The following is a 26,293-nucleotide window of genomic DNA, read 5'->3' on the forward strand; positions in this document are numbered from 1 at the left end:
GAAAAAGTAGAGAACAGATGAGATATAGGAACCAGAGGAGAAAAAACCTGGGGCTAGTCAGGTCACCTCTCAGAGTCCCAGCTGTCTATTTTTATTTAATAAGGAAAGGTTGTTGCTGCTGTTCAGTTGCTAAGTTGTATACGACGCTGTGACTCCATGGACTGCAGCATGCCAGGCCTCCCTGTCCCTCACCATCTCCCAGAGCTTGCCCAAGTTCATGTCCATGAAGTCGGTGATGCTATCCAACCATTTCATACTCTGCCACCCTCTCCTCCTTTTGCCCTCAATCTTTTCCAACATCAGTGTCTTTCCCAATGAGTCGGCTGTTTGCCACAGGTGGCCAAAGTATTGGAGCTTCAGCTTCAGTATCAGTCCTTCCAATGAGTATTCAGGGTTGATTTCCTTGACTGATGGACTGGATCTCCTTGCTGTCCAAGGGACTCTCAAGAGTCATCTTCAGCACCACAATGTGAAAGCATCAATTCTTCAGTGTTCAGCCTACTTCATGGTTTAACTCTTATATTTGTACATGACTACTGGAAAACTCATAGCTTTGATTATATGGATCTTTGTCAGCAAAGTGATATCTTTGCTTTTTACTACACTGTCTAGGTTCATCATCTTCTAATTTCATGGCTGCAGTCACCATCTGCAGTGATTTTTGGAGCCCAAGAGAGAAAATCTGTCACTGCTTCCACTTTTTCCCCTTCTATTTGCCATGAAGTGATGGGACCAGATGCCATGATCTTAGGGTTTTTTTTTTAATGTTGAATTTAAGGAAAGGCACCTCCATAAAGTCTGGTTGATAGCAGCTGATCTGAGACATTAGGAAGGAGATCGCAGGTATCTTTAAGGAGCTTCGGGGGCTGGAGGTAATGCTGAGCTCTCAGCCAGGGAGTCAAAGAAACATGCCATTTCCTTTCAGGGTGTCTCTGGACTAGGCATGGAATTGTTTGAAGAAGGTCTTGGTGGAGTTTAGAATTAAGTGAACAAATACATAAACTTGATTGTTCTGGGAGTACAGCAAGGAGCCGGTACCATCCGTGCACTTTTTCTTAGCTGGCGTAGCTAACACCAGCTGCTGTTCTATTTGGCGTGGTGGCATTTGTATATATTAGATGTAGTAGTTGTGGAATAGTTTCTCCCTAGGCTTTCGATTTTTTTGGTCACATTCCCAGTGAAAGCCTAAATTGCGCACTCCTAGATAGGGAGCAGAGCACAGGATGGATTGGAAATATTAGTGTGTCCAGATGGACCCTGGGGTTGGTGCTAGCTCGAGAACCAAGCAACTGGACTTGGGCAAGTCACAAACTCTAGGGCTCAGTTTATCTCTCAATAGGATAAGGGACATGGACTAAATTAATTGTTACCGACGAAATAGATTTTTTTTTTTTTAACGGAGCATAGTACCTCTGGCTGAGATAGAGGAGGACCCCGGCTCTGTCTGCTGGCCTTGCCCTGCTCCCTGTCTATCTGGACACCCAAGGAAGCCCAGGGAGTTTGAAATAGAATGAAACCCTAAAAAAATTCCCTTGTGACTCATCTGAACTCACTCCCTCATTTGAAGACATCAACCCAATGTGAAAATTAATTGAAAAATGGCTTAAATGTTTACTGAGGTTTTTGTTTTTTTTTTAAATGAAACAAATCATTCAAACAAACAAAAACTATGAGAAGGATATTCAGTTCATCACCAGAGCATAATTTCTCTCTGGGTCTCCGCCCCCTTGAGCCCTCTCTCGCCGCCCTCCCCTCCTCCCACCTCCCCATGGTGCTTCCAGAGCCCTTCCCTTCCTCCCATCCACTCCCTACTGCAGACTCCTTAACTGAGCTCCTGGGTGTGATCCTCCCACTCCTCCTCTCCCCTCCTGACAACTACAGCACCTCCTTATCAGACTTGTCCGTTTCTCCTTCAGTCGCTTTCCATCCTGTCTAAGGGGAAACTCAGCTTCTCATTCTTCTTGTTTTATCTCATTCTGTTCCCTTAAAACTCCATTAACTCTGTTAACAGGCCCAGGCAGGTAGCAGCAGCCAAGTGCAAGATTCAAGAACTTCTTTCCTTTAGAGTGGGGAGTGGGGAGGGGGTGGAAGGAGATCAAAAATGCTTATAGCAGTATATTCTTTACCACACCTCTCCTCGCTAGTCATCTTACTGCTCAGGTCCTAGAACTCCCACTCAGCCTCCTGCTTCAACTCAAATCACTAAAAGGAGTGTGTGACTGGCACACGTGAGTCAGAAGCACGTGCCAAGATTTGCATTTTGTGTGTGTGTGTTGACAGGGGTGAGGGGTGTTTTATGCTCATTTCCTCTTCCTTGTGCGCCTCTCTTCTTCTTTTTTCCTCACCACTAGCCATTCCTGGGACCACTTCCTACTGCTCCAGCATTTCTGTGCTGCAAAGATGCTCCAGGAAGGAAGGTGTCCCTGGATCTTTAAGGAAGCCCTGGGATCTTTCCAAGTGAGGTGCCCAGTAGGCTTCACCAGGCTTCCTGTGGACAGTGGGACCCTTGAGGGAGTCTGAGGGCCGGGTCTCAGGTGAGGTCCTTCAATTACCTCCTGCGTGTAGATGCACTACAGCACCTCCTGCTGCAGTCACACTCACCTGTGTCCCTGTGACTGGGGCTTTCTCAGACACAATCAGAACAGGCTTAAGTTCCTTTTGGCTCCACATGAAAGAGAAACGTGATCTCTGTCCCCACGTCAGAATTACCGTGTGTTCCTAGTCACAATGCCTTTACTTCTCACCTTTGATATGTGTGGATCCATTTCCTTATGTGTTATTAACACTCACTCCTCTGGTGTCATAGTCCCTGTTGTGACCCCCACAAGCACATATCCACCCTCACACCCCTCTGGAGAAAACACCATGTTGCCTGGCTTTGGACAATGCCAGGATCCCACAGAGCGTGCCCTCTATTCACTGCTTGCCAACAAACCTGTCCCTTTGACAGCTGCAAACCAACCAGATCTACAGATCTTTGCTTTTTTTCCCCCTCCTCTTCACTGGCAGGGCCACTTGTAAAACTGGGTGATGGCGGAAATTCTAAGATGCAGCAGCTGAGCGTGAGTATGTGTTGTTAGAGAGAGAGAAAATGAGAGAGAGGGCGCACACCAGTCTCCCAGGCATCAGTCAGCAGGGACTGTATTTGTGTAACTCATTAGTGGCCTGAAGAGTCATCGGGCTGGGGAACTAGTTCTGCCTCCTTGGAGAGCCGTGCGCCTGCTGCAGGCTGCATTCACCCAACATACTTTCTCCTTCCTTGTGCGTTTGCCTCCCAGGGCTGGAACCTGGGCTTTGCATTGACCAAAAAAGACACGAGGGAGCGCAGGACTCAGAGTCAGATGATCTCGTTCAAATCTGGCACTGGAAGGAGAGGCAGAGAGAGGATCATAGCTGAATGGCTAATGGCATATGGTCAGTAGATCCTGGTTGTCTGTCTGGATGTTCATCCTTAACCTGTCCCCTACCAGCAATGTGATCTAGAATGAGTTACTTCATATTACTGTGCCTCAGTCTCCTCGTGTGTAAAATAGGGATGATAATACTAGTACCCTGCTCATGGGGCTGCTGTGAGAGGTTTCCTGGTGCCTCAGATGGTAAAGAATCTGCCTGCAATCCAAGAGACCTGGGTTAGATCCCTGGGTCGGGAAGATCCCCTGGAGAAGGGAATGGCTACCCACTCCAGCGTTCTTGCCTGGAGAATTCCATGGACAGAGGGGTCTGGTGGGCTACCATAGTGTTACAAAGAGTCGGACATGACTGAAGCAACTTAGCACACACAGTAAGCTCTAGATAAGCACACTGGCTGTTTGTTACTCATAGAAACAATAGGAATAATCTTATCGCTATTGCACAAAGCAAAAGCCCTGCTATTATTACTAGTTTGTGAGTCTGGGGTGAATTAACCTCTCTGAACCCCATTCATAAAATGGGGATGAAATCAGAACCACCGCCCCCACCCCCCCCAGACTGTGCCTTATTAATAAGCACAAGTCTGTTTGATGGAAATGGAAATCCTTAGTTGATCATGTCTTTGCTACTGAAGATTGTGCCAGCCTCCACGTGTCCTGCTCTAGGAACTTTGAAGGGGCATGGACCTTGTTTGTAGACCAAAACGTCTCAACTATTTAAAATCCAAGAAGGACCAAAAAAATAATAATAATAAAGGTAAGTCATGATTCATTCTTTGGGATCATCTCTCTCATATCCCAAAGGCTTCAGGGGAGACTTGACTTTTCTGAATCCACATACGATTGTTCCAGAAGGACCGCTTTTGACTACATCAGGAGAGCTAAGGGCTGATGGGTTCTGAGGAGTAGAGAAATGTTGTACAGATCTCAGCTGCACGGTGGAGCAGAGCTGCTGATTTTATCGCTCTTGATCTGCTGATTCTTTGTTGTGTAACCTTTGGCAGGTGAGTTAACCTCTCCAAACCTGAGCTTTCTTCTTAAAAGGAAGGTTAATAAGATACCATAAAAGAGTATGACACAGGGTAGGCAATCTGTAAATGTTTGCTCCTTTCTCTTGGGAAAAAATTAGCATCTGGGTTTATCAGGCCAACCTTTGGATCTGAGTTGGTGCTTGGGACATGGCTTATGAACTATAAAAAATGAAAATGCTGTGTGATTTTAAAATTCCAGAAGTACTTTTTATAAAATAATATGTGTTTTTTTAAAACACACCTGAGTTGGTAGGGGGCTTTCTGGATCTGGACTTTGACAGCTTTCCCACAGTTAGACAGTTTGCTATTCAATTTAGGAGGAGTCCAGCATCTTACATCATGAAGCAAATTACTGTGTATAATAATCTCTTTACTGTTTCAGATAAGATGACCATGTAAAGGATAGAGTAAACTTAGGTCAGGTGCTTGTCCATGCATAGCTTGGACAGATCAGATAAAGAGAAACCCGAAAGGTCCATAATGAACTGCCTGGGGGTGAGGATGGCCTCTCCCAGTGTCTTCTGGGAATGACGTAGGACGATGGCAGGAGTCAATGGGAGCCCAGGCTTCGCAAACTCCCACCTCCCAAGTTCTGAAAGATTCTTCCCTGGAGGCATTTTCAAATGCTGGCCACAATCCTTGAAAAACAATCTACTTTCTCCATCTTCTCGGGTTTCTACAAAACTGTTCTGAAATCTCACCGCTTCTTCCTACTTCCACCTTCAGTCTCTGATCCAAGTCTCATTATCTCCCACCTGAGTTACTGTATACAATCTGATTGACATCCTTCCTTCTGCCCTATGTCGAAGCCAGAGCAGGTCTCTCTGTTTGGAATCATATGGTGACTCTCTATTTCACTCAGAGTGAAAAAAAAAAAAAAAGACATTATATTGGTCTAAAAGCCCTAATCAGTCTGTAAAGTTCTCTCTCTGTCTCCTAATCTCTCTTGGTTCCTCTCTCTGCCTTGCCCCAATTGCTTTCTTATTATTCCCCCAAAAGATGCCTGTGCCCAGAATTCCAGATCATTTTCTTTTCTAAGCTTACTCAGTGGTTTTTATTTTTACTGGACACACAGGCTCTACAACTTGAAGATCATGATTTTAATAATCTCCCAAAGGACTGAGCTCAAATTTTGCTCCTCCAGCCTGCATGCACTACTCCTTTCTGGGAATTCCTAGAGCATTTTTATTCCAGGAATTTTATATTTTTATGACTTTTTATACTTTTCCTGGACTGATCTTTATTCATAACCAATTTCAAAATTGGTCAATTGTATTTTTATTGTTGAATTATAAGAGTTTTTAAATGTATTCTAGACACAGCCTGGCAGGCTGCAGTCCATAGGGTCACACAGAATCAGACAAAACTGAAGTGACTTAGCATGCACATTCACACACAGACACAAGCCTATTATCAAATGCATGATTTGCAAGTATTTTCTCCCATTCAGTGGATTCTCTTAATTTTCATGAATGGTATCATTTGAACCATAAAAGTCTTAAATTTTGATATTGGTATAATTTATCTAATTTTTTCTTCTGTAACTGGTGCTTTTAGTGTCATATCTAAGAACACTTTGCCTAACCCGAAGTCACAAAATTCTCTTCAATATTTCTAAGACTTTTATAGTTTTCATTTTTAAATTTAGATCTACAATCCATTTTGAGTTAATTTTTTGTGTATGGTATGAGGAAAGGGAGCTAATGCCATTCTTTTGCATATGACTTTCCAGTTTTTCCAGCACTATTTGGTTGAAGACTATTTTTTTGCCTGTTGAGTTATTTTGGCACTACCATCAAATAATAACTGACTGCAAATGTGTGTTATTCCTTGTCTCTCAATTCTATTCCATTGATGAGTATGTCAATGAGTATAACCACACTGCTTTGATTATTGTAACTTTCCAGCAAGCTTCAAAATCAGAAAGTATGAGTCCTCCTAATTTGTTCTTCTTTTTCAAGACTGCTTTGGCTACTCTGGGTCCCTTGAATTTCCACATGATTTTAAGACTATCTTGTCATTTTCCACACAGAAGCCAACTGGGATTTTGATAGAGACTGAATTGAATTTATAGATCGATTTGGGGAGTATTGTCGTTTTAATGATGTTAAGCTTTCAGGTCCCTGAACATGAGGTGTCTCTCCATTTGTTTAACTCTTCTTTAATATCTTTCAATAATGTTTCATAGTTTTCAGAGTATAAGTTTTGGACCTTTGTTAAATGTATTGCTAAGTGTTTTATTTTCTTTTTGATGCTATATAACTGGGTTAAGAATTTTATTTAAAAGCAAGAGAAGTCATTGAAGGGTTTTGGCAGGAATGGGCCTGACCATGATTGAATTTTTAAAGATCTTTCTGGTGTCTGTGTTGAGAGTTCATTTAAGGGGGTAAGAGTAGATGAAGGAAGACCAATTAAGAAGCTGCTGCACTGGTCCAAGCGAGAGATGGTAGTGGCTAGACAGGATGATGAATCAGACATGGTAAAAAGTAGACAGACTCAAGATGCCTTTAAAGGAAACTCAATAGGATTTAGTGATGGATTGGATTTGGGGGCGTGAGAAAGGGAAGTATCAAGGCTTTTATCCTGTGTAACAGAATAGGTGGTGTGGCCATTCATGATGATAAGGAAAACAGGAACAGAAACTTTATATGGTCTTTAAATACCACTTTACCTTAGAGATAATTCAATCCAACCCACATATTATCTTAGTTGACTTTTCCAAGACTTTTATGAGGTAGGTAGGATAAGCATTAATGTCCCCATGTGCTGAATGATGAAACTGAGGCCACCCTGAGAAAGAGTGCAGATTGGAAATCAAAGAGCATGGCACTCGGCCCCAGCTATGTGAAGTATTGCTGGGCTCCTTTAAGGGCCCTATCAGTTAACTCCTGGAGTGCTCAGCTTCTTCATCCGTCAAAAGAGGACTTGGTGAAGTTCTCCCTAAACTCCCTTCTAGTCTGCCTTCTTTCATTGTTATCATTCATTAAGAAACACAACTGTTGATAGAACTGGGATATTAACTCGTCTCCCAGTTTCTAGTCTATCGTACCCTATGTCTTCTCACTCTTTTTTTTTTTTCTTTTGCCCCCATTTATATTTTATGAGAAAAATGGATGTCTCCACCTTGCTCACAGATATTGGGCAGTGCGGCCTATCCTTGGGCCAATACATCTAATTTTAAGTTTTGTCAACAGGGACACATAAGTTAAAAATCCCCTGGAGCTATGACTGTGTTTTTTACTATCTTTTAGATATTTGTAAATACTTGTGCTTCAGGCATAAACACACAAATAATGTGACGTTAGGTCCTTGCCAAATTTAGAAATATTCTATCTCATCTCCTGTGGTGGCCACTCAGAAACTTTCTCCACCGAGAATGACTCCTGTGTTGTTGCCCCCAAACCAGACCTGAGGTATTCACTCTGGAGTGTGTCAGGAGTAGTTCTTCATCTCTTGTGAAAGCAGGTACAAGAGCAGAAGGCCACTAATCGGGTGGGAAAAGTAAATACCAAAAAAGTGTTTCCGTACTTGAAAAATTGATGTGAGAGTTGGACTGTAAAGAAAGCTGAATGCCAAACAATTGATGCTTTTGAATTGTGGTGTTGGACAAGACATTTGAGAGTCCCTTGGACTGCAAGGAGATCCAACCAGTCCATTCTAAAGGAGATCAGTCCTGAATATTCATTGGAAGGGCTGATGCTAAAACTGAAGCTCCTACTTTGGCCACCTGATGTGAAGAACTGACTCGCTGGAAAAGACCCTGATGCTGGTAAAGACTGAAGGCAGGAGGAGAAGGGGATGACAGAGGATGAAATAGTTGGAAGGCATCACTGACTCAATGGACATGGGTTTGAGCAAGTTCCAGGAGTTGGTGATGGACAGGGAAGCCTGGTGTGCTACAGTCCATGGGGTCACAAAGAGTTGGACACGACTGAACAACTGAATTGACTGATTGTACTTGAAAAAGAATCAGTGAGTTCTCCCAGGAGATGGAGAGGGAGATTATTGCCCCGAAGTCCAGGCCCTCACACACCAAGCAGGACTCTGAGAGGGTGAGGAGACAGCTCACTGTGCTCGGCTGGTTCCAGGCTCTAGCTTCCTCCTCGGTAACCTGAATAAGGAAGAGGGAGGAGGAATTCTCTGCAGGTCCAGCCTTTGAACTGGCCGCTGGATGAAGGCCCAGGACACACCTGATCTCATCAGCTTCCAGCAGCTTCTTTCAAACAACAAACAAGCCCGGCATTTACCTAGTGTATATACATTTCCATCACAATAGCTGCCCCGCTTTTATGGAACTAGGAACAATTTGATAGTGCAGATAAATGGGGAACCCTTTGAAAGAGGAGACCCACTGAAATAATATCTCTGTCAAAGGGGCACGTTTCCTCCACACATGATCCCCTGGACGAGTGTCACGTTGCAGACAACTAGGACAGCGACGCCAAATGGTCATTTGCTCACATTTTATGATGAATTCTAAAGAGATGACTGCAGAGCTGTCGGGCAGCCAGAACTCGCCCACCAGCTGGGCGACGAGCCCCATGCCTGGCTGTGAACAGGACTGGGGAGGCAGAATGTGTGCAGCCAAGCGGGGGAGACATCTCAATATGTCATTCCCTTTGGAGGGAAAACAAGGCTTTCAGGGAGTCTGAACATCCACAAGTTTTAAGAAAACCAGCTCATTTCTGAACTGGGGAGAAAAGCTATTTCTCCCTGGAGCAATGAGTCCCCAAATTGACTACATATCAGAATCGCCAGGAACACTTGGAGAAACACAAATTCCTAAGTACCAGCCTGGACTTACTGAGTCAGAATCCCCCTTCTTCCTCTACTCTTCCCCAGAAGCGGCTGGGAGAACAGGAATCCTGAATAGTTCACGCCCCAAGTCATTCTGATGAGATGACTGACGAAACTCTACTCTGAGACCATTCGTCTACACGGTGACCTTGAAACACAGCTCTGTCCACAGTCAGAGAAGGGCCATAATCAGCACTTTGCTTTCTGTGGGCGAACATGTTAACAGGACCACACAGGTCAGTATTTCAGGTGAAGTGAGAGGACAATCTGCATGAGAGAGGATTCTGAAAATGAGTCAAGGAACTGCTTCCTTTGTTTAGCCATTTTAACCTGGAGCTACTTGTCAGCTCTTCATCTCTGAGCAATATTAAATCTGCCCAGGTGAGTCACTAACATCTGAGGTCCTATGTTCCCCGGGGAGAAGCGATGGAACTGGCAAAGGTGACCACTAGGCTACCGCGGAAGCATTCTCCCCTCACCTGGCGGGCTTCTGCTGTCTTTGCCTCTGCTGCTGCTTCTGCTTCTGTTTCCTTGCTCCCTTCCGGACAGGGAGCAGGGAGGAGGCTGAGACAGGTGCCAGCAGAGGACTCCACACTTTGGGTGAGGGGAATGGAGAGAGTGGCAGGAGGGAAGTAGAAGGACAAAGAAGCCCTACAGGAGATCAGTTCACCAAGAAGGGGAGATAGTTGGTGATTTATTCTGTTCTGAAGGTGGAACTCACACACGAGGGCTGGGGGTGCACACTGGCCCCCGTTCCTGCCTCCCAGCCTTATCACGCTTTAACACCAGATTGAAGCCAATGGAGACTAGGGCTCAGAGTTGGTCTCCATGGGGTCTGCTTCTTCCAAAAAGGTCTCTCACTTTTGAGTTCCCACCCAGAGCGCCTCGCCTTGGGTCTAAACGTGCATTCCTGTTGTTCCTTAGAAGAAGGTCTATATTTTAGACTTAGAAACTTCCATTTTTCTCAGTACAGTGGTCCCCAACCTTTCTGGCACCAGGGACTGGTTTTGTGGAAGACAATTTTCCCACGGCCCAGGGTGTGGAGAATGGTTTGGGGATGATTCAAGTGCATTTCATTCACTGTGCACCTTATTTTAGTCTAATGCTACTGCTCATCTGACGGTGATAGCTTATGGTGAATGGTGTCGGATTCATGATCTCCGAAGAAGATTTAACTTTGGGACCAGGGACCAGGCTTTTTCACCCAAGAGCTTTTGTATAGCAGAGTTTTCTTAAAATGAGAAGGGACAGAGAAACTTCTGACATAGACATCAGAAGGGGATGGAGAGCGCCCCCTGCTAGTCTTTATCAAGGGAGTTACATACTTTTTAAAATTAGTTATTACAATAAATCAAAAGAATGTCTCAAGGTTGTAAAGATCTTACTAGACCCACTCCCATAATTGACATTTTTAAGATAACAGGATTAGCCAGAAGATTTTCAGGAAGGAGAAACTGTCCTGAAGCAGGATACATTGTTGTTATATAATCTTTAGTACAGAGTTTAAACTGAGTTGTTTGTTGTGTAATCATCAGTTCTGGGTTTAAAGGAAAAAAAAAGTTTTATATGACTAAGACTAAGGAATGTAGATTAAAAAAAAAAAAAAAGTTTGTCCTTTCCTCCTCCTTGAGAATTCCAGACCCCTATCTCTACTTCAAGAGTTCCCAGACCTTTCTCTCCTCCTTGGGGACCCCAGACTTCTTATCAACCTGCCTAGGAATTGACTCTCTCAACAGGAGGTACAGATCTGTGGCCTGGAGGTTGGGTATCAATATATGGATGAGTTGGTTGGGATGATAATTCTACATAGTCTCTTTGGTGGTTTAATCGTTAAGTCGTGTCCAACTCTTTGTGACCCCATGGATTATAGCCTGCCAGGCTCCTCTGTCCATAGGATTCTCCAGGCAAGAATACTGGAGTGGGTTGCCATTTCCTTCTCCAGGGGATCTTCCCAACCCAGGAATCTAACCCAGGTCTCCTACATTGCAGGCAGATTCTTTACCAACTGAGCTAAACTGGCCAAATGGAGCTTCCCTCTAGCCTGATGGGCCTCTGTGACCCATTGTTAATCTCTAGGTTTATCCCTCTGCCCCCTCACCTCTAACTCATATGAATGGATTATTTATTTACCCCACTGGACCATAAGCTTGTGAAAGGCAGGGAATAGGGTTTTTTCATCTTTAGATATCAGCACTCAGCATGCTGCTTGGCATTCAGTCAGGGCCCAGTGGCTCACACCAGATAAAATTGAAGTTAAGTTAATCTGAAAATGTGCTATGAGTCCCATAACACGTACGTCACCTTGTCAGCCAATGACAGAAAGATCTAGGTCAAAATTTTGTTCTGCAGATATTAAGGATGTGTTAAAAAAAATTATTTTTTCGACAGTATGGATATTGAGCAAAAGCCTGCAGATCGTTGCTATAAGTAATGTCAAACATACCCTTGCATTTTGCTCTGAGGCAGCTCCCCCTGAGGTGAGTGTGAAGAGTGAGTCAGCCCTGGCCATGCTGCTGAGGAGGCCGGGGGAGGGGTTGTCCCATGCTGGAGGCTCCTGGGCTGCAGCAAGACAGGCTGTGTGCTGGCTTCCAACCTCTGGCAGCTCAGGCTGCTGGCTCAGCCCCTCCAGATTCAAAGGCCTTTTACCTCATCTGGAACTGTTCCCTACAGCCCATGAGTCTTTAGGATACTTTATCATTTCACTTACTGAGTATGTAGTACCGTCCTGCGCTGTTGGTCTGGCTCCTGAAGAGTGAACAGTTGGTGGCCATTTGCACCCATGTGTGACGTCCTGAGCCTGACGTCTTGGTTGCTCTTTTTCTCTGCCCAGGAGGGTGGCTGCCCCACTGCTGGGTGTCACCACAGCTTCACCACTGCTTTCTCAGCAGTTTTCTCAGGATTTGAGATGCTCAGCCTCCCTCTCATACCAAGGTTTCCAGTGCTCTGTTGCTCAGTTGTATCTGACTCTCTGTGGTCCCCATGGACTTGTAGCCTGCCAGGCTCCTCTATCCATGGAAATTTTCAGGCAAGAATACTGGAGTGGGTTGATCTTCCTGACCCAGGGATTGAACCCTCATCTCCTGCATTGGCAGGCGGGTTCTTTACCACTGTGCCATGGGAAGCCCCATCATGGTTTCCAATACGTTAAATAAAAATGCCAAAACAAGTTAACAAGAATTGGACACATTGTTTTTATAGTTATATTTAAGAAAATGATGCTTTTACTATGAAATGTCACACTTTGTTCATTTTTATACATGACAAAATATGATTTAAAAACATGTGACCAATGTGAAATATCAAAAATTTTATAGCAAATAATGTAACTTTAAACACTGATAATCATGACTAGTATGAGGATGTCATGACTTATGAGAATGTCATGACTGATGTTTTAGATCATTGTTATATTCTATTAATAATCTATTGATGATATTCTAAAAATAGATGAAAAGTCCCATCACAGAAGAAAGTGTCACACAATATAAATTTGCTAATTAAAAAATAATCATAGGAAATAAATAAAACATTAATTTACAGTGCATTAGAGACAAGCTGGGTCTGAGAAATTAAAGTTAAATGAAGACATCTTTCCATTCTCTCACTTTATCTTTGCTAGAAGCAAAGGTTTAAAACTGAGGTTTTTTATGACTGTGTAGCATTGCCTGGACCCCAACAGTGCTGCAGTCAAGGTCTGACAAGGCGGTCCCTGGATGCAGAAGGTCTATGGCTCCAGAACTGTGTCTGGGACAGGGGTATGTCCCAGCAGAGAAGACAAGGCCCCCACCATTTGTGAGCACCTGGCTCTCAGCCTGCTTTCTTCCCAGAAGCCAGCCCCTGATTCTTTGCACTTTCTCTCACACTGATGAAGCAATATCTTGAACCACTTGAACTTCAAGCACACTGGAACCAGCAAGCAGAGCAGGGAACTATCTGAGAATTTACATCTTCACGGTGAGGGGGGTGTGGGGGCAGTCCTTAGCCTAGAACCAACTGGTTCAGGGGTATAAATACCCCAGATCTCTTTCCCTGATTGGATCAACTCTGCAACCAATTTTGTCTTTAGAGCTTACTTTTGAGACTTCCCCTGACATTGTGTCTTTACTTGGCCTAGTTTCTTTTCTGGTCCCACTTCTCTACTCCACTACCAGTTTTCCTAGGAATTTCTCCTAATAGAGTACTTTCACATCCATCATTCTTCTTACTCTCTGCTTCTGGAGAACTCACCCTATAACAGGAACTTAACCTTGTAACTTACTGTGTGACTTTGAACAAGTTGCTTGTCTTATTTGAATCTGTTTTCTATCTGCAAAATTGAGACAGACACATCATTTTTGCAGGGCCACTGGAAGCATTAGAGACCATGTATATGAAGTACCTGGCACAGAGTCAGTTGCAGCAGATGCCATCATTACTATTTCCTCTAGTCCATTAGGCTCACTCACCCCTGCCACTGACAATATTCTCGATGGCTGGAGCACGCTGGGACTTTAAGAAGCAAATCCAGTTATTTGTTGTCCTAGGGCAGAGCCCATGTCCCTTTCAACGTAAATGGATCTGAGCAATTTAGCTGTGTGCTTTGAAAACCCTTAGAGCAAGATTAGGACATAAGAACATGATTCAGGGTTTGGGTGCTGGGAGGGGAATCAGGATTTGATTTTAATCCATCTCAGGGTTGTATCCCGACCATGGAAATCTTGAGAGTTTTTTGATACAAACTTTACTCAGATAAGAAGGCTGTGTTGTGCTGTGCTTAGTCGCTTAGTCATGTCTGACTCTTTGCGACCCTATGGGTAGTTCACCATGCTCCTTTGTCCCTGGGGATTCTCTGGGCAAGAATACTGGAGTGGGTTGCCATGCCCTCCTCCAGGGGATCTGCCCATCCCAGGGATCGAGCCCAAGTCTCCCACATTGCAGGCAGATTCTTTACCTTCTGAGCCACCACGGAAGTCCTGATAAGAGAGACTCTACCTCATTTAGGTCTACTGCTGTGTTTTGGAGCCTGTTTGGGGTTGGGTGGGGGGGCGGTGTGAGGGTGGGGTGGGGGCGGTGGTGACAGGATGTCGGGGCAGGGTTCCCTTGGGGGAGGCTAGGCCAGAATGAGAATCAGATGGTCCCATACACAGCAAGTTATCAGTGTTTCTCATGTGACGTGTGCTACCAGGTAGGCAAATCCAAATGAGTCATTTCCTTTCTCAAGCCAGAGCATTGTAGGGACCTAATGGAACGATACAGAGATTAGCACGGCCCCTACGCAAGGGTGACACGCAAATTCGTGAAGGGTTCCATATTTTTTTGAGTGAATTCCGGGAGTTGGTGATGGACAGGGAGGCCTGGCGTGCTGCAATTCATGAGGTCGCAAAGAGTCAGACACGACTGAGCGACTGAACTGAACTGAATGCTATAGGAGTCACTCTCATGCTTCCTTTCCACGCCTGTTTCACTTTCTCTACTTCATTTCCCACACTTGAGTCTTCCCAAACACGGACCATAGTTCTCCAAACAGCCCGAAGCGTCTATTCCCTGAGGTTTTTCCACACCCAAAGAATTCCCGTTTGTTGTTATTGGTAAATGCAGATGATGTAAATAACAATTTAAAATGAGTCAGAGTTTGGGACTTCCCTGGCGGCTCAGTGGTCAAGACTCCAAGCTCCCCACTGCAGGGGGCGCCGTTTCCACCCCTGGTTGGGGAACTGAAATCCTGAATGCAGCGTGGGGCAGTCAACAAATGAAGTGAGTCAGAGATGGCCTGATACAGAAAGGAGGCTTGCTGAGCAGGCGGTGGAGAGGGTTCCCTGGGCATGAGAGGTGCGGACGCCAGGGCAGAGTGCCGCAGCAGCGTAGAGGGATGGATGCCTCCACTACAGTCCTGTCCAGGCTGGATTGGGGCTCGGGGTCGTAGGTGGGGAGCCTGGAGAGCGCATGCGCACTTTGTGGCCTTCCGTGCAACGCTTAAGGGAGATGGTGAGCAGAGAGAAGCAGTGGTGGAGGAACTGACTCTGACTGTCACTTAGACAGTGAACGAGGGCTCCTCCGCAAGCACGACTTCCTCTTGGGAACAAAGCTCCATGTTGTCACAGCAGAAGTCAAAGAAAGAAAGTTAAAGTCGCTCAGTAGTGTCCGACTCTTTGCGACCCCATGGACTATACAGTCCATGGAATTCTCCAGGCCAGAATACTGGAGTGCGTAGCCTTTCCCTTCTCCAGGGATCCTCCCAACCCAGGGATCAAACCCAGGTCTCCCACATTGTGGGCAGATTCTTTACCAGCTGAGCCACAAGGCCTCCAGGTAAATAGGAGTCTGGGTGGATTGGTTCAGCGAACTCCTCGCATGGAGAATTCTCCTTTCAGGAAGTGCTCTGTAATGCCTGTAATGTCTGTATTCCTCTCACTCGAGTAAGGTAGGTTTGTCCTCAGAAAAAGGGCGTGCTGGGTGATACCTTGTGGCAAAGGAAACCGGCAAAGCAGTGTAGGGATGAAGCTTATTCCCAAATCTAAAGCAGAGCATGCTGAAGACCAATGGAGCCCTTTGTTTAGAGCATCGCGGCTGTGCCTCCACCCCCCAGCCCTTGACATCTGACATTTGAGGCTCAGCCTCCTGAGATAGGTTACGGCCCACAGCATGAGGCTCCTTCCTCTGCTGCATGAAGATTAACCGTTCAGTTTCAGGTCACAACTGTGAAAGTGCACCCGAGATACACATCCCGGTGCCATGACGGACCCAGGGGCCAAGGGTAAACAAAAGTGGTCAAAACCGGGTGAGGGTTCCTATTTCTTCCCTTAATAAAGGGAGTGCTGTTGCCAAAGGATACAATAACAAATGTCAGTCAGTCCTGGAAGCACATCTAAAGTTGCTAAGCCTGGTGCTGATGGAGGCCATCACAGCCCCCGTCCACTGCTGTGTGTACGCACGTGCACTTCACCTGCCCCGTCGCCCTGTTTGCCCGAAACACTAACTGACTCTTCCTTGGTTCCTCCTCCTCATCCCTAATCCTATGCATTGCACCTGTAGGGTCAGCTCTGCTCTGCTTTATCTCTAGGGGCACCTGTTTGTTGTTACTAAATCATGTTTTTCATGAAAACATGGGCAGGCTCGGATTACTTCCTGTTTCCTGGACTTCGGGCATCCACCCGGCAGTGCTGGCACTGCTCTTGTGCCCACTTTTTCTCACTCACATGAAGCTGCCATATTGGTTAATAGACCAATTAACCATATTAACCAATATGGTTAATAAACCATATTAACCAATATGGTTAATAAACCATATTAACCAATATGGTTAATAAACCATATTAACCAATATGGTTAATAAACCATATTAACCAATATGGTTAATAAACCATATTAACCAATATGGTTAATAAACCATATTAACCAATATGGTTAATAAACCATATTAACCAATATGGTTAATAAACCATATTAACCAATATGGTTAATAAACCATATTAACCAATATGGTTAATAAACCATATTGCCATATGGGTTTGCCCATGTCTGGGCAAACCGTTCTTATCCATTAACGAGCATTTTCAGACACACCCTGTGTTGTCCTCAGACTGAGAGACTGCTTGCTTTTAGGAGGGATGCTGCTGAGCAACAGGGTTGGTATAAAGAGGCCCTCTTGTTTTAAGCCCAGATTCACAATGAGCAAGAAGTTGGCACAGTATAGTTCTATGAACGGAGAAGGCAATGGCACCTCACTCCAGTACTTTTGCCTAGAAAATCCCATGGATGGAGGAGGAGCCTGGTAGGCTGCAGTCCATGGGGTCGCTAAAAGTCGGACATGACTGAGCGACTTCACTTTCCACTTTCATGCATTGGAGAAGGAAATGGCAACCCACTCCAGTGTTCTTGCCTGGAGAATCACAGGGACGGGGGAGCCTGGTGGGCTGCCATCTATGGGGTCGCACAGAGTCAGACACGACTGAAGCGACTTAGCAGCAGCAGCAGCAGCAGTTCTATGAAATCAGTGTCTCCTTTAGTTACTTGGGCTTCCCTGGTGGCTCAGATGGTAAAGAATTTGCCTGCAATGCAGGAGACCCATGTTCTATCCCTGTGTCAGGAAGATCCCCTGGAGAAGGAAATGGCAACCCACTCCAGTATTCTTGCCTGGAAAATTCCACGGACAGGGGAGCCTGTTAGACTACAGTCCATGGGATTGCAAAGAGTCGGACACGACTGAGTGACTTACACTTTCAACATTAGTTACTCTATAGAGTGGAGGCTGCTAATGCATGGAGTTTCTTCCTGTGGTGTCCTCTGGAAAACGTCTGGGGCCTTTCCAAGTGCACCCGGATGTGGTCCTCAGGACAGGAAGTGGACAGACCTGTTCCAGCCTCGAATCCTTGAGCTCTTATCTTACAGCTGCTGCTGGAGACCAAGGCTATAGTATGGGTTACCTGGGGAGCTGCTCAGACAAATCTTTGGGGATGACCTGCTCTGTATTCTGAGGTGTCAGCATGAATTCAGTTCAGGGCCTAGATAGTCTCAAAATGACTTGGTGTCCCTTTTAAAACCTCTCCATAGTGGACTCTCCCAATGACGCTTTGTTGGATTGACTGACTAGCTGTGGCATTTTCCTAACTGTTCTTCTGGCTGCTGCCCCTGCCTGAGAAATGGGTTTGGGGAGTTGTTCAGGGGCCTCCATGGCCCTTCTTTGGCCATTTATGATAGTCCTCTGCTGGGTTTACAGCAACCTGACAGGAAAGATGGAGGAATCTGCTATGTGGACATCTCTTAGACCAGGACTTTGTAGTGATTGATGCTTCCTAGGAACTTGCAGCTCTGTGGGAATTCAGCTCTGGCAATACTGTCAACAAGAGTGGGGCTAACGGACCCCAACAGCATCTTATCAAACCCATATAAGATTCTATCATGTCCCTTTGTGAAGTGGTAAAAAAATGGATGGGAAAGATATATAGTGTGTGCTTTATATCTAGACAGTCTCTTAGACATGGTATCATAAGACACCCTGGCACCAACTGATGAAATGAAAATTCACTTCCCACGAGAGCAGTGTTATATTCGAGGGGTATGTTCATGTTCCTGAATAAAATCTTGGATAAAATACAGCTCTAGTGACCTCTGCGTCTTGCAACCCCCTATGAAATCAGCACTCACTGATTCCTAGCACCATTTTCCATCTTTGCTCCCCTGTTTCTGACACTGGTGCCTGACCTGCCTCCCTTTTCTTTTCTTACAGATTCTGCTGACTCATGACTTTCGTCCACTCTGATGTCCCTTTTGGATGATTCTTACCATCTCAGAACTTCTATGTATCACTTTCTCTGTGTGTCTTTACATATTGGCCTTCTACAAATGTTCTCTCTCTGTCTCTTGAGTCTAGATGTTCCCAGAGAAGCTCACTGGACTAGTTAACCATCATCTTTCTTCTTGGCATATCTAGCTTAGAGATTTTCAGCCAATTTAAAATTTGCTGTTAGCTCTTCTTTGGTTAGGTTCCTGATTTAATTTTTATTGGTTAAAATAGTGGGGCTCATTTGGGGGTGATTTTTGCTGATGTAACCCATGGTGGGCATGCCAGGCTTTCTGAGGTTTGATGTGACCAACGTACTAATTCCTCCTTTCAACATGCTGACTCAAAACCTTATTAACATGTTTTTAGCACAGTACACACTTCACTGGAAATTGATGAAATTAAATTTCCCTTTAGAAAGATTGTTACATAAAACAATGGCCAAGACAGGCACAGTTGGCTCCGACTGGAATGAGTTAATGGGGCAGAGATTGTAAACCTTGGGAGACTAGAAGATGGCAGGTAGTTAAATCATGTATGTAATCCAACTGTTCTGGTTATCTATGGCTACTACACAAATCATCCCAAAAGTCAGTGTCATCCAGCAAATTTTATGATACTTAAATTTTCAGTCAGTTCAGTTGCTCAATTGTGTCCGACTCTTTGCAACCCCATGAACTGCAGCATGCCGGGCTCCCCTGTCCATCACCAACTCCTGGAGCTTGCTCAAATTCATGTCCTTCTGATACAGAAAATTTTGTGATACAGATTCTGTGGGTCAGGAATTTGGATAGGAGACAGTGAGCATGGCTTATCTACTTGGTAATATCTAGGGCCTCATCTGAGACTGATTAGAACAGCTGGGGACAGGAATCATCTGGAAATTTTATGTAAATGACTGGTGTCTGGGCTGGGAGGACTGGAAGGGTGGGCTCAGCTGGAACTGTCAACTAGTACACTTACAATAGCATCTCTACGTGGCTCAGGATTCCAAGAGTAAACCAGCACGCAGGGCAGAATCCCATGACGTTGCATGACCTAACCTTGGAAGTCATGTAACATCCCTTCCACCATACTTCATTGGTCAACACGGCACAAGCCCACTCAGATTCATGGTGAGAGGACATAAACCCCACTTCTCAATGGGAAGAATGTCAAGGAATTGGTGGCCTTGTCTTAAAACGGCCACACCAAGGATCAATGTTTTCTTTCCCTAAGGATGCTATCCCTCCGGTATTCTTGAGAAAGGGAGGTTCTCTCAAGTCAGCTCCAAAATTATCACAAAACAGCCAGCTGCTCCTCCATAAAGTGTGCCTTTTCAAGCTCCTCTGAAGGTCACTGCTCCCCTTGCCGAGGCTCTTGGCGTCCAATAATGGACTGTGGTTTCACTTGTATTTCTGCTGTCTCCACAAGGGCCTGCATGGAGAGGGCAGTTCGTGTTTCTCACATCCTTTGGCAAACGCATGATCCATACTTGTGTGGATTCATCATACTTTGTGAAAGACTGAGACTATCGAAAGGAACAACATTATGTGAAGAAAGTCATTTAAAACTGCATTATGGGCATGACTCAGCCCAGATTGCAGGGGAAAAGTCTCCAAAGTCTCCACAGGGAATGGATCACACATGTCTGTTCTGATGTCCATCTCCATCTCTTTGAGAACCTCCTTTATAAAGTCTGCATGATAGTCTTCACTTGCTTTTTGAGAAATTCCAACTCTATCAATGAAGTTGTTTATGGCCCCAAGATTGAGTTCTTTTTCTCTAATAGTATATTTCCTTAAGCTGGGGTTATTCAGCCCATAGTGATACCCAAGAGGACTTCAGAGGGACGGCCTACCACTATCAGAGTGAACTGGGGGTCTCCTGATCTCCCATTGGCGTCTGAGTCTCAGATATTCATCTAGGGATCATTCAACCAGTCCACGTGGAGGTATGCCCGTCAATGTGAGTTAGAGATACATCTTATTTTTCTTATCGTCTTGTTGGTAACTGTCTGAACACACACATAGCCCTTTCAAGAGTAAATATTTGTTCTTAAAGGCATTCAAGGCTAAAAGCATAAGAAAAGGAAATATTGTCCTAATTGTCCCAGAATTTGCATGACCTGAGTATAGGAATTAGATTTCATTTCCTATCCTTTTCTCACTCTCCTTTCCAAACTGTGTTTTTGAGCCTGCAGGAAATTAGAAATTGACAGTTGCTGACCATGTACAGTTTTACACACAGGATCTGCCTGAAACTTTGAAATTATGCTTTTAAGGTCTCAATTAAACCCTTAGAGAAGGGCAACTTCTTTGTCAGTCTCTGTTAGGGAGCGAGGAGGGCCATAGCTTCGAGGCGGGGGCAGCTTCATTCCTTCTGTCTGAAAGAGTGAGTTGGCAGCAGTGCCAGGGGCCTGGTGGCTCAGCTCTGCAGCAGGAAGCCAGTTGGTGGCAACAGATTTCTGCCCGGGTTCAGAGTCTGACCTGCTGAAAAGTCACTTCTGCTCTAGGCCAGAAGGCCATCCATGAACAGATTCAACAGTGCTGTTCTAGAAATAGTGACTTTATATGTCACCAAAGCAGGAGCCCAGCCCTCCAGAGGCCAGTGTTTGGGAGAGTAGCATAGGCTCTCCTAACCCTGCTTGTCTCTCCTCTTGGGCACGGCAGCCCCCGGCCTCCCTAGTGAGCAGCCCTCCTCTCTCCCACCTCTGTGCTTTCATTTCTGTCTGTCCTCCTGGAGACAGTCTCTGGCCAGAGCAGCTGGGTGTCCACCTCTCCATTACCGTGTCCTTCCATGTCACCTCCCACGTGGTCTTGTCAATTCAGTTCTGACTTCCACTTGTTTCTTCCCTTTCCACTTTCTAAGACATAACTTCTGTATTCACTGCTTGCTTCAATTCTCTTCTTCCAGTACTTAAGCCAATACTTGAGTTCTTTTCCAATGTTACAAGCTCCTCTCTTTCCATCCAAGTCTTCAGAGTCACATGTCCTCTGGCTTTTAGTATGTTTTTAGCACATAATCAGTGTTATCATTCATTTATCAGAGCTTGAAGTTTCTAGTTGGCTATTGAACCAGTATGAGCTTGAATGGTCAAAAGTAACTGTACGGTTACTGAATTTCCCATTATGGCCCTAGCAAGATGTCCTAAGTTGTTAGGTTATAAGAACTGCACTGACTTTGTAATGAATCTTTGTAATGAATTGAATATATTACAATATGTTCAAGGTAAACCTCCTGAGATTAATTTACTCATTAACTTATTTTCATTTCATGCTTAAAACATAAATAATGTCAATCTTAGAGAACCACATTTTTATAGTTAGAGTTTTTGTTGGAAATGAAATAGCTTTCATCTTCAGTAAATGGGATAGACTTCCATGTGAATGTAAAATGTGATAATCATATGTGTATATTTTTTGACATAACACTCTCAATCATTTTTATAACATAGTTTAGGGGTAGTAAAAAAAGCAAACAAACATCCCCAGAATGAGCTTGAAGAAGCATTCTTCAGTGTCTCTTCTGAAATCTGAATCATGTTGCTTTCATGCTTGCTTTCCAGCTCCTGGGAGAGTCTGCTTCCCTCTGGAGATTGCTCCTTCTCTCTCTCTTTGGCTGGCCAACTCCTGGTGATCTCCTGGGACTCAAGACACCTGACCTTCTCAAGAAGGCTTTTCTGACTTTCCCTGCTCCTCTCCTAAGGCTTGATTTCATAACACCTTGTACTGTATAGCAATGATTATGGTTGTGATTTAACCTGAAGGCAAGGACTGTGCCCACTGCCGTTGCCCACCCCCACGTCCCCAGTGCCTAGACCAGCACTTGGCAAAAGGCACAAATAAATTTATATTGAATGATTTAGATGAATGATTAAATGATCAAGTTATTTGAATGAATGACTCCATAGATGGGAACTGTGTAAGAAATGATAAGAAATGTTATGGCTTAAACCGATTCTCATTGAAAACCTGCATCTCTCATTTGCTGCACATAATCATTATAATGAACATGACTTGATGTTTTAAAATAAGATATTTGGCTTATACTTATGTAACTTTGATTTGTGCGGAGAAGGCAATGGCACCCTACTCCAGTACTCTTGCCTGGAAAATCCCATGGATGGAGGAGCCTGGAAGGCTGCAGTCCATGGGGTTGGTGAAGGTTGGACACAACTGAGCAACTTCACTTTCACTTTTCACTTTCATGCATTGGAGAAGGAAATGGCAACCCACTCCAGTGTTCTTGCCTGGAGAATCCCAAGGACGGGGGAGCCTGGTGGGCTGCTGTCTATGGGGTCGCACAGAGTCGGACACAACTGAAGTGATTTAGCAGTAGTAGCAACTTTGATTTGTGACCATGAAATTGGGTCTTCAATAACAGCATCTCATACAACAACACAGAAACAGTACTGAACTTCCCCACTGGCCTTTAAAAGTCCAGATTCTACTTACATTTCTACCTATGTGGGTGTAAATATTTGTCTCCCATGAGGGGGTAGCAGAAGTCCTAGGTGAGCTTCCAGGCCTCCTTGTCTAGAGCTGCTCTTCCTTGGGTCAAGGAATTTCTGTTAATGGATTCCATGCTGACCCAACCTCATTGCCAAGACCCTTCTCTCCCACCCACCTCCATGCTAAACAATGGGTACAAGTCACTCAGTTGTGTCCAACTCTTTGTGACCCCATGGACTGTAGCCCATTAGGCTGCTCTGGGGTTCTCCAGGCCAGAATACTGGCGTGGATTGCCATTCCCTTCTCCAGGGGATCTTCTGGACCCAGGGATTGAACCTGGGTCTCCTGCATTGCAGACAGATTCTTTACCATCTGGAAAAGCTATATACTTGCTTCCTCCACCTCCCTCAAAGGTAGGCTTTGCCTTGAAGCTAAACTGGGGAGAATGAGATACAAGAAAACTTTTTGTTGGGCTTACCTGGTGGCTCAGTGGTAAAGAATCCGCATACCAATGCCTAAGATACGGGTTCGATCTCTGATCGGGGAAGATCCCGCATGCTGCTGAGCAACTGAGCCCATGCGCCACAACTACTGAGGCTGCTCTCTAGAGCCCGGGAACTGCAACTATTGAGCCCTCCGACTGCAACTACTGAAGCCCATGTGCCTACAGCCCGCGCTCTGTAACAAGAGAAGGACCACAATGAGAGGCCCATGCGCCACGACTAGAGAGTAGCCCCTTCTCGCCTTTGCCACAACTAGAGAAATGCCCAAGAAGCAACAAAGACCCAGTACAGCCAAAATAAATGCACAAATAAATATTTTTAAAAAAGAAAACCTTTTGTTCATTGTTAGCATTCTTGATAAAAGGGACCAATGTTTCTAATGTCAGCATCTCTTTTTTTCTTCTTTTTGCCTTGAATATGGGACATGATGGGTAGAGATGCAGCAGTCATCTTGCTCTTGTGGGTCAACAGCTGATGCTATTGAGCAAATGGTAAAAAGAACCTGGGTTCTTAACATAGTGACCAGCTCTGGACATTACTCACATAGTAAGAAGGTAAGGTAGGCAAAGCAAATCCCTGTATGTTTAAGCCTGTGTTAGTTGGACTTGCTATAATTGCAGCCCAAAGCATTCCTCACCGATAGAATTAAATATTTATTAAAAATAAAGCTATTTTTAGTCTGCTTCTTAATCTAAATCTAACTATACCCTTAATCTAAACTTAATCATCTAAATCAAAACTTAATATAAATGTAAGTGCTTTAAGAAGGGGCCCAAACTTAATGGGTAACAGTCTCTCCTGTTTGCACATTTTATTTTTCTGATGAGATCATAAACAGTCATTTACAAAGACCTCTTCAAGATATTTATAAATCTAAAGATGACTTGGCCCTTTCATCTTCATGGCAAAAAAATAAGCCTCCTGCTGTGTCTCTCAGATTTTATCACGTAAAAAGCTTTCAGGAATGTAACTCATTTTTCAGAAAAGGAGAAATATCTCTTTTTTCCCCAACTTCTAGTTGGTCTAAAACCTAGACACTACCCCCACTCTAATGTCAAAGTTATTTTGGAATTAACTAATTAATAACATACTATATCAGCAAACAATGGTTAACGTTCAGGCTCCTAGGCTGTGTGATTATATGTCTTCAACACATGGGATGAGTAGAACAACAAATCTTTTGGCCCATCATCAACTTTGAATGAAATTGTTTAGACTATGGTTATTAAATACTATATGAAAATGCAGAAATACTTCCAAATTTACTTTATGCAAAGCCTCCAAGACGCTTAGCTCTTTTCATCTCTAGGAATTAGGGGAGCCTAAAGCAAACCACAGAGCAAGCCCGTCTGCCTCAGGCTCTCCTTTCTCCTTGCCTTTTCCCTCAAAGCCGAATGTTAATAGGTTGCACATGCTGTTAACTGAATCTCTGTTCTTACCCAGTCAACAGTGCCAAGGCGCCCTGACTTTCAGCGTGTCTCCCCAGTTCCTGGCTTTGGTTTCAGGCTCTCTGCTCTGAAGCACTCTCACATGAAACCAGGAAGATCTGCAGGGCAGCACTGTGGAAAATGTGAAACATCAGGCATATGATGGATTTTTCAAATCTGGACTCTAATCGAAACTTGGCTTGTTTGCCATCTGGCTGATAAGGATGAATGAGAGATGAAGACTTCTCTTTGCTGTCTCTACAGCAGAATCTGAGCATTGATCTTAAAAGGGACATTTCAGATGAAAGAGGTAATTAAGCTGGACAGCCTTTTGTTTCCTACCCTACTGGGAATCACTGCTAATGCTGGAGCTGCCTGGAGGCTTAGATGGGCAGGAGCTGGAGATGGGGAGGTGGTAGGCACAGAGTGGCCGCACTTCAGGCTCCAAACACATCAAGGCTTCAGCAATGTACCGACTGCATTCTGTCTATGGCAGGAAGACGTGCCTGTCGGTGGTGGCTGCCTCCCTTGAGAAGGAAGAGAGTGCTTCAGCTAAAAACTGGCCTCATCTGTCTTTAGGACGCCTACTGGTTTTAGCCACTCACAGCTGGCTTCTTGTCAAAAAGATTCTCACTTTTGACCTTTCAAGATGTGTAGAATTGTGCAGGGTATTTTCATGAGTTTGTGGTGTGTCTGCTTTACCTCTGCTGAGGCAAGATGTCATATCTGTCATGTCTGTTCAGGGTTTTGCAGTCTCTTATTGATTACTCTTTGCAGACCCCAGGAGGGGGCTGAGGTCTGTAAGCATGAAGTGGCAAGCTCATGCTTCTTTAGCTCACCTGAGTGCATTGGGGTTTTGTTTGGTTTTATTTTTGGTTCTGACATTCTTTCCTTTGTACAGTTTGGAGGTGGCTGTTTTTACCAAATTATGTTTTGGTGGCTCATTCACATTTAGTAGTATTATGAAAATCACTGATTTTGAACATGACCCTTAAAAAGAGATATGATTTATATCACGACCTAGTACCTCTTCTAAATCTTTATACATGCAACGCACCCTGATGGTGCTGGCTTTATTCCATTTTATTTTTTTTTAACACTGGCCATGACTACTAAACTTCTTTCATGACTCACTAAGGAGTTGCAATTTGCAGTTTTATTTATTAACTATTTTATTTTATATTGTTATATTTTATATTATTTTATATAGTTGAATTAGAATGTTGTGTTAGTTTCAGGTATACTGCAAAGTAAGTTAGTTATATATTTATACATATATCCATTCTTTTAAAAATTCTTTTCCCATATAGGCATTACAGACTACTGAGTAGAGTTCCCTGTGCTATACAGTAGATCCTTATTAGTTATCTATTTTATACATAGTAGCAGCTTGGAGAAGACAATGGCAACCTGCTCCAGTACTCTTGCCTGGA

The 26,293-nt window shown here is 44.3% G+C and overlaps 1 non-coding gene across 1 annotated transcript; it reads left to right on the forward strand.

The window, feature by feature from the left end:
* Window positions 1-14,430: 14,430 nt before the first annotated feature.
* On the forward strand, window positions 14,431-14,533 carry LOC113879310. Its single transcript, XR_003507281.1, has one exon. It is a non-coding gene; the product is annotated as a U6 spliceosomal RNA (small nuclear RNA).
* Window positions 14,534-26,293: the final 11,760 nt, after the last annotated feature.

This window comes from Bos indicus x Bos taurus, chromosome 20, assembly GCF_003369695.1.
Source record: "Bos indicus x Bos taurus breed Angus x Brahman F1 hybrid chromosome 20, Bos_hybrid_MaternalHap_v2.0, whole genome shotgun sequence".
NCBI lineage: Eukaryota > Metazoa > Chordata > Mammalia > Artiodactyla > Bovidae > Bos > Bos indicus x Bos taurus.